The following is a 10,011-nucleotide window of genomic DNA, read 5'->3' on the forward strand; positions in this document are numbered from 1 at the left end:
AAAGAAACAACTCTCTAAAAATAAAAATCAAGATCTAGTTGATCTAAAAACGACCATAATTTCAAAGTAGTGATTAACGTAAGTGAGGTTTTGAGCTATCTGTGACAACTGTAACGTGATATAAAATATCCATGATTTCTATTGATGACAAAGTTATAGGTACTTTTAATTACTATCATGATTTGCTGGCTATAGTCATAATAGAAGGAAGTGCTGAATTTCGGTTAGGGATTAGTGAAAAGAGAGCTAATTATTTTCCCTCCAAATAAATGGTTTCTTATTAAGTAGAAGCCTGGTTATGGGGGTTTATGACGCTGACTCCTGGACTCAGAGGTAGGCGTGTCACCCAATACTGGCAGCGCAGAGGGGGACTGGCTAAGCAGTAGGCATTTGAGACAAACTGATGCAATCAGAGTGGACTTTTGCTGGACGACTGGGAAGTTCCTTCTGCTGGACCCGCTAACAGGATTGGGTTTAGGCCCAGCACGTATCACCTTGCCATCACCAGGAGAGAACTCGCCTTCAGTGAAGCCAACACAGGAAAGCAGAGCTGAGAAATGAACAGCCACGTCTTCCTGACAACATCTCTCCCCTCAGTGTGTTAATTATGTATGCCAACATATGATCCGTTGAAGAGAGTTTGGGCAGGGTTTCTGTTCATTGCAGCCAAAGGAGTCACTATTCATATAGACGCACAGAGTCCAGCAGAATGCCTGGCACGAAGGTGGCTCGTGAAGGAATGATGAATGAATTCCGAATATTTTAACAACGTCATTGTTATATTCACCAAACTCACCTATACAAATCTAGCTCAACCGAGTCTATGCTCAAAGAAGGAGGCTCAAAGTAAGCATTCCATAGGCTTTTGTTGGTTGAATGTATAAAGGAATTCGCTCATTGTCATTATTTTCTTAATCAACTCTCTCCAGCTTTGCATCTTCTTGTGCAATATAACTGAGACATAGAGCCATCTGGAGAACACAAGTCCGGAATTGAGTGGGCCAAAAGTGACAAATCAAGTCCCTGGCCCTCTCTCCTGGGGAATTGTGTAGTCCTTTAAAGGAATCAGTTAGATCTATATGTACTGATGTGGAATGACCTCCAAGACACACTAAGAAGGAAATGAGAAAAGAGTAATTACCCCAAAATTCTGTTTTCATAAGAACAAAGTGTCCCAAAAGAAACTTTGAGTTTCTCCATGAGCATAAATGAGTGTAAATCAAAGAAAAAGTTTGGAAAGGCCACTCATGAAACACTGGCAGTTTCCATGAGATTCCCCTCTGGTGAGGGAGTGGTCGCAGAAACTTGTCCTTTCCCTGAATTGTCCCCATTTTTTATGCAAGGATAAAATAATGACGTCGCCACATGTGTAATTTAAAATACTTTGTAATTAAAAATGCAGCAACAAAACACTCTGACAAAAGGTGGGATACTGTCTTTTAACTTGTTTCTTCCCTAGATGTCTGTCAGGATTCCAGGGGAAGCTGAGAGAGCAGGGTCATCCCATGATGCTCTGCGGCACCCGTGATATGCTGTGCCCATGGTGCCCTGATGCTCCCACGATGCCACGCCCACGGTGGTCGCTAGCCCAGGACGCCATGCCGTGACCTGTATCTCACCATGCCATGATTATGAAGCCATGTCCTCTCTCTGCAATTTTGCATTTCTCCTGGCTGCTCTAGAAGTTGAGGAGGTTCTTCCCCACAGGAAACAGTCCCAGGGCAGCCTCCTGGCCTGGATTCTCCCCTCATCCTGACTCCAAATGCCTCCACTGCCAAACCACACACAGCCCAGACAGCTCCTGCACACAGCCAAGGGAATCAGAGCATCTCACAGTCAGGACTTGCAGAGGCCTTGAGATGTCCATCCAAGGCAAGTTTAGGATGCTCGATTCAGTCCTAGTCCTTGGTATTTCAGTGCTCGCCAGAGCGGACACCAGTTCGGAGCTCACTTTCGTGACGATTCCAGGAAATCCACCATTATAGCTACTCCTGAGTCTCCCCAAAGGTCCCTGTTTTACTGTCTGTTACTTGAGTAATATAGTAAGTGACTTGCAACATAGTTTATCAGAAGAATTGATTTTTATTTAGAAAGAAGATGATATGTTGCATTTATTTTATTCACTGGAAAAGCAAAATTGCAATGGCACAAAATAAATTATTTCTGTCATCTTAATAATTTCTTTTGTTCATGTTACTTAGTGGCATTCTACCACATTTCTTTTTTTTTTTTTCTAAAGAGTTTTGCTATAGGTTGTGTATGCTCGCCAGAGAGACAGAGAGAGATGGAAAGAGAGAAAGTGAGAAATCACTTCCCAGGTGGAATGGCCATGCCGCAATCCCTTCTCCTCCATTCTCCTTTGGGATTTTGGGCAAACACACATGCCCGACATGTTTCAAGCCACTGAGGTCTGGGACTTGAACTGTGTTTGGCTATGTGGGAGTCCAGCATCTTAACCACTATGCCACTTCCTGGATCCTACCATACATTCTTTATATGTGCACTTATGCATACAGCTGTAATCTTTTTATATACATTTTATCATCTTTTTCACTTAAGATTATACTTGTTTTTCTATATGCTTTCAAAGAATTTTCTACCTTCTGCATAGTATTTTGAGTAAATAAATCTTTGCTTACCGTCATTATTTTTAACAATAAAAATGTTTTAATCATATAGAAAAGCACAAGGAGTAATATATTATACAGATTTAACAAACACTAATTTTAAACAAGTTTTGAGAATAAAAATACCCGAAACACTACAAGGACAGTTGTAGCTATCTTCTATATAACATACTCTAGTTTCTTCAGGATGATCTGCATAATTGTCAGGGCCCAATGAGAAGTGAACATGCAGAGACCTTTATTCAAAAATCATTATGATTGGGCCGGTAGGTGGTGTGGTGGTCAATGGTGCTGACGATGGTTCAAGTCTTAGACCTGACAGCTTGCTTTCTCACTTTCTCTCTCTCTCTCTCTCTCTCTCTCTCTCGCTCACTATGTCCCTCTCTGGTCAAATTAAAATAAATAAAGTTAAATAAAATAATTATAAAAAAAAGGTTAAAAAATCATTTTGATTTTCAAGACAGTGACAGTAGAGGATTAAACCAAGCACAGGGATGGTCTAGGTGCAGATCCCAGTGGAGACTGCAGAAGTTACACCCAATAAGCTGGCCCTGGGTGCCCCTTTCCTCTCTTTAGAAATTGATTTGTCTTTACTCTCCCATGCGCTTGTTTTTAGCTTGTATACACGCATTGACTGACACCATGCAGTATTTCACATGTTGTAAAATATTACATAAGTGGCCTTACATTGTATGTATCCTTAGGCTGCCTGCTGTCTTACTTACTTGTCCCCCCATTGCTAGGGGACATGTGCATTTGCCAGAGAGAGAAAAAGCATACCCCAGTGGGGCATGGCTACATCATATCTTTTCCTTCTATGTGTCTATTTCTTTTGGATTTGGGGCCTGCATGCACATGTGCCAGATTTGAACTGCAGTCACCCATGGAATCCAACTCTCTATGCACTGTGCTCCTGGGCTGGCCCTCACTGTTTTGCGATGGATCTGTGTGGATTCCTGTAGATGCTGTTCACTTCTGCTACTGTCTCACATCATGTGATCACACCAGAGTCCATTTCTCCAGCACTCTGTTTTTACCCTGGTTGGCAATATTACAGTGCACATCCGTGGACGTAGTTTTCTGTGCAAGTGAGTGAGTTTTTTTCCTATTTGTAATGAGGTATAAAATCAAACTGTTCTGCCTTACTAGATAGAGGTCGTGGCTATTTCCGGGTTTTTACTTGGCATCAGGGGCTCGCCTTGGATGTCCCAAAGTTGTCTGAAAACCTTTTCTCGGATACTTTTCCTCTCAGACCCACCATTTGTTAAAGCTAGAACCTCTTTTATTTTCCCACCATTTCTAACCTATTACCAAAACCTGTGGACTCCCACTCTAAAATATGTCTTTCACCATTCATTCCTTCAGTCCTCCTGCTACATCCACGGCCTGAGCTCAGGACCACCCCTCTCCCCTGGGCTCTTCTCCAAGCTCCTGATTGGCCCCTCACCCACTCTAGTCTCCAGCCCCAACCGTCTCCACTGAAGAACTGATTGCATCCATCCTGCAGCAGTGCATGGGCTCTGCTCTGTCCCCACACGAGGAGATCAGAGCTGTGTGTTACGTGAGGGCCAGACGGCATCGTGGCCACTCTTCATGGACCTTAGCATAAGGCCTGGCACCCAGAAGAACGTGCAAATGTTTGTGAATCAATGTATCTATAAATGTCTTGCTATAGTTTTCTCATCTTTTGAATCAGGATAAATTCCCCAAAGGTACGTTACTGATGACGTAGGATAATGAATGGGAAGGCCAAAGTCCTGTGCAAGGTAAACTTGACCCACGCAGAACTCAAGGTGAGGCATACAGGTTGGATTCCGAGCACAATAGGTGCTCAGGTACTCTTTCCAGCTGCTTGCCTCATTTAATAGGTCTACTAAATTTAGTTTGGTATGAACTAAATATAAACCATGTATCCCTTAATGTCAAAGGACTATCTCTTTAAATGTTGCTATTCTGGGTCCAGCAGGTGGCGTAGTAGTTAAGGCAATGGACTCTCACGTGGCCAACCATGGTTTGAATTCCGTACCTGGAGACTTGAAACTCACGCTGGGCGCATATACATGCATGCCCAAAATCCTGAGAAGAGAATGGAGGAGAAGGGATTGCAGAGTGGCCATCTTCCCTGGGGGTATTTCTTGCTTTCTGTCTCTTTCTGTCTCTCCAGTGAGCACATGTGCCCTATAGCAAAAATCTCTTTAAAAGTAAAGTAAAATAAATGTTGCTATTCTGATAAACAGAATATCATAGACCACTCAAATATATGCCCATACAAACACACATATATAAATACATGTATGTATGTATATATACATACATATATATATGTATATATATAGATACACATATTTAATAATATCATGGTAGAACTTGCATCTCTGTTTTAAAACAAAAAAAGCCTCACATCTTTAGGTTTTGTCTCTCCTCCCCTTTTTTATTGTTTGTTTCTGTTTTTGTTTTTAATTTGCCAGAAGGCATATATAGAGAGACAGGGAGAAATGAGTGAGAAAGTACCCTTCCCAGGGGCATGATCACACCATTATCCCCTCTTCTCCACTCCTCCCTCCTTTCAGGATTTTGGGCATACATGCATAAGTGCCTGTGTGTTTCTCAAGCTGCTGCATCCAGGACTTGAACCATTACACACCTGTTGTCAGACCTTTGGAATCTAGCTGTTCTAACCACTATGCCATCAGCTGGCACTCTCCATCTGCTAAACAGACATAAGGCGGGTCCTACCTAGGATCTTTTGCTCTGTGAATACACAAAGAACAAGGACGTGTTTCTACTCCTACCTGGTTGGCTGCTTCCGTACTTGGTGCCATCCTTACGGGGCTGAGCAGGGTAAGTGAAGAACAGACCTTGCAAAACTGAGGGAGGTACGAGCCGACTCAGTAGCTGCTTACTGTCCCTCACTGCTGATGAACTCATCCACAGTATAGGAAAGGGAAAGTGACCTGCCGAGGTTTTCCCCAAATAGGAGGTCGGGAAAGTCATGACAAGTTTTCCTATGCAAAAAACGCATCACGACTTTCCCGATAACCCAATATATTGATGGGTTCATAGGTTAGCCCTAATGAAAGAAGAGGACATAGTTTAACATCAACGCCTTGGTTATGACGGGCTTTCAGGTCCAAAGGCCTCCATCTCTAACTATGAGATCTTTCAATGATGCCCACTAGGTGATTCGTTTCCAAAGGAGCAGCCCCAAGACGTTTATCCTATGGAAGCTACTGGAGGGCTACTCACACCGTCTGGTGCCCTGACTTCTAGCCTGGCTCTGTCTCAGAAGGCCTGCATGGCCCCGGCTGCCTCCCCCTACCTGTGTGACACAGTCAGAGGATGACGTGCTCCCCACTGCCCCTGCACAGTTCCAAGGTTCTGTCCTGCGATGGAAGGTGGGGATGGCTTTCAGAAACACCTAAACAAAGCAGATGCTTCCAGTTCCTCCTGGCCTGAGTCCCTGCTCCAGGACAAATTCTGGGGAAAAGATGCACCTCTGACTCCATGGCCTGGGTCATAGAATCCCAGAGTAGTGGTTGGCTGGCAGAAAACCACAGTGAGGAGCAAGAGCCACGTCCTCTCTCCCTCCCTCACTCCATACCAATTTACTGAGCAGTTGTGTGGAACAGAATGTGGGCAGGGACGGCAGCTGTTGCAGTCACCGACTCATCCATGGCACTTAGTACAGTGGCTGACACAGAGTAGGTGCTCATTAACACCTGTTGTATGATGGGTCTCCTGCAGTAGTCACCAAGTGGAGCCTGCTGGGTACCAAGTCCCAGGCCCACCTGGACCTAATGGGTCAGAATCTCTGGTGACCGGGCCCACCTGGCCACCATGCCCCTCTGAGTTTGAGAACCATGGCTGTGGTATCTAAATTCAGCATTCTCCTGTTATCAGAAGGGAGAAACTGCCAGTGTTTTCACTTTCAAGCATTTGTTAATAGTGACCACAATATTGTCAAATAGTTTATTTTGCCATAGCCATTTTCTTTCTTCTTTCTTCCTCTTTCTTCTTTTAGGTTTGTATAGGGCATGTATATTTTTGCCAGAGACAGAGACAGAGAGAGAGAGAAGGAAAGTGAGAAATTATGGCCATGCCATAATTCCTTCTCCTCCACTCTCCTCTCAGGGTTTTGGGCACACACACACACACACAGCATGATTTTTTAAGCCACTGGATCTGGGATTCGAACTGCATAGTTGGCCATTTGGGATTCAGCCGCCTTAACTTCCAGGCCACCTGCTGGCCCCCCTGTAGCCATTTCTATGGAGCCTGGAGAGCTGTGGAGCCTGGCTTTGCAGTGGGTTCACACAGGGATAACTTTCACTGATTTTGGGAGAGGCAAGGCCCATAAAAAGATAAGAGTCGAGCCACACGAAGTTCATGTTTGGCCTTGTTATCTCTCTTCATTTGGAAGTCATAAAATCAGAAACATGCCATCATCCCAGTTTCTTTGGGTGAGGGGGGTGGTTAGCTGGTGCAAGATTTTTCTCCCTTTCAAGGCTCTGTATAGGCCTGGGTTCAAATTCACCTGTGTCTGTAATTGCTTGGTCTGTTACTCACTAGTCACTTAAACTCCTTTTAAGCTTTAATTTCCTCAGTCATAAAATGGACATCATGATTCACCCTATTAAGAGCTTTTGAAAGGATTAAAGATGAAATAAGCTCAGGTATTCAGCACATGCCCAATGTACCAAAGCCCCTAAGTCCTGGCAGACACATGCACGCCACCAGAACATCTGCACTGGAGGGTTCCGCGGGGCGCCAGCACAGCTCTGTCACTTCACAGGTAGGAAAACAGCCACGGACAGGGGAGGCAAGTGGCACGATATCATGCAACACTTGAGGGCATTTGCTTCACGTCCTTCCATGGACTAGAGAGTGTGTGGGGCTGAGACCCTGTGCTGGGCTGTGACAAGGGAATTCCGGGGACAAGATGCTTCTGAAAAGAAAGAGAGGGGAACTGCGTTAGCGTAATGGCTGTTTCGCTGGACTCCCACGTAGTCAACTGCGGTTCACGGCCCGGACCCGGTGGCTTAAAACTCATGCTGGGCGCGTGTGCATGCGTGCCCAAGATCCCAAGAGGAGAATGGAGGAGAAGGGATTGCGACGTGACCATCCCCCCTGGGGGGTGATTTCTCACTTGCTGTCTCTATGTCTCTCTCTGTCTGTCTGGCGAGCGCATGGATCCTATAGCAAAAACCTCTCCAAAAAATAAATAAATAAATAAAAATAAAAGAAAGAGAGGAATCTCAGGAGAGGTGCCTTTTCACGTACATTTCTTGTCAGCCAGAAGCCCGTTTGGAGGATATAACAATGAATGAGAAAGTCCCTAAGACGAGGCAATTTTGTGGCTTGTCTATCAATATAAGAGATTTATTTATTTATTTATTTATTTATTTATTTATTGAAAGATTTTTTGCGATGAGGCATGTGCACTTGCTAAAGAGGCTGAGAGCGACAGACAGAAAGTGAGAAATCACTCCCCAAGGGGGATGGCCATGCCTCAGTCCCTCTTCCATTCTCCCCTTGGGATTTTGTGCATGCACATTCCCAACATGAGTTTCAAGTCACCAGATCTGGGACTCGAACCACAGTTGACTATGTGGGAGGGCCAGCATCTTAATCACCATGCCACCTGTTGACCCCCCCACCCCCGTATTAGAATTTGAAGAATAAGAAAGCCTTTGGGTGCTGTGGAAGCCTTTCCTGGCAGGGCCCAATGGGTACTGCATCACTATAAGGCCACTGTGACAGATTGTTGGTTTTGGGGACCCTCTACGTTTGGCCTCTGTGCTCTAAAGGGCACAATACCCATCACGGGCCAGGCTAGATCTGGAGGAGCACATTTAGAAACCTTCCCACAGGACTCTGACTCTGGTGTCCAGACGTACCAGCCGAAGGGGGACCTTGGAAGAGTTCAGGTCCTTAGTGCTAACGACAATGATGCTGATGATGAGGATGACAGTGACAAGGGGCACTTCCTATGTGCCAGACTCAGCACCAAGCAATTTATTCTACATGCGTCGTTTGGTTGATCCCCACAAGCACCCCTTACTATCTCCACTTTACCAAGGAGGAAACTGACCGAGGCTCTAAGAGGTTAAGTAAATGACCAGAGGCACATAGCTGTCCTGCACCAGGACTGAAATTTCAATGGCGTCCAAGGTAAGCAGCCTGCAAGTGCTGGAAGGAAGGCAAGTAACATCGGCCGGTGCCTTCCAGAAGTATATGCTGCACCCCCATTTTTACAAATGAGGAAGGAGAAACAGAGAGCTTGGCATTTTCCCTGTGAGGTCAGGCACCGTGCCAAGTGCTTTACGTATGTAATCTCCTCAGTCATCATCATATCGCTATGAAGTAAATAATGTTATGATCTGCCTTTTTGTAGATGAGGCCTGAGAGTAAATGACTCGCTGGGTTCCAAACCAGGCAGTGTAACTCCCGGGCCCAGGCTCTTCACTTGTGAGTTGCCCAATATTGGAACAAGAAGTGACAGGGCTGGACCCGAACCCAGGACTCCTGACTCCCAGGCTAGGCCTCTGAGGTGAGATGTCAGCTCTCTGTTGGAATGCATTGTTCCTTAAAAGCTGCTGGCCATACGCCCAAGAGTGAAATCACGCCCTGCGGTTCTGGGAACCTCAGACTGGAGAAGGAAGCCCTTGCTCTGGTGTTCAAGTCTGAGCAGGTGTGCTGGGGACTCTCTGTTTCCTCCTGTAGCTAGAAGGGAGGCCTCCTGGGCGGGCAGGGAGGAGCAGTCTCATGACTATAGCGTAGGAAGAGGGCAGGAGGCAGGCGTGCCCAATAAAATTGGCCTAAATCTTCCCGCCTTCACCCTTCATCCAGGCCAGGCCCTCCTCTTCGGCCTGGCAAACAGCAGGGCTTGTGGTGAGAGTTTAAGGTGGGAGTCAGGAGGTCTGAGTGCTGGTCCTGTCTCAGGCTGGCACTCTGGGTGCCTGCACCTGTGACGGCCAGTTTTCGGTGTTGTACAATGTGTGAGGTGGTGGTGACGGATTGAAATACTCCAGCTTTTTCAGTTTACACATTCTTTGTTAAGCGACTACTATGGGCCAGGACTGGAGATACAGCAAGTGCAAAAGCAGACTTCACTCTTGAATCTAGGAGTCTTAGAGTCTAGTAGGGAGAGACACAAAGATCAAAATCTTCCCCAGAGCATAGTAAATGGCAACAGCGACCAGTCTGCGAAGGAAAGGCCTGTGGCGCTAAGAGAGGCCATGGGGTGGGGGGGGGAGGCTGGACGGTGTGAGGGGTGATGGGGAAGGATGTCCTGGGGAATGGCTGCTGCAGAGGCTGGTCCTGGTAGTATTTTGGAGGAACTGAGAGAAGGGCAGTGAGCCTGGGGGAGGGGTCGTTAAAGTGT

The sequence above is a fragment of the Tupaia chinensis genome, unplaced genomic scaffold (assembly GCF_000334495.1).
Source record: "Tupaia chinensis unplaced genomic scaffold, TupChi_1.0 Scaffold000303_1, whole genome shotgun sequence".
Classification (NCBI taxonomy): domain Eukaryota; kingdom Metazoa; phylum Chordata; class Mammalia; order Scandentia; family Tupaiidae; genus Tupaia; species Tupaia belangeri.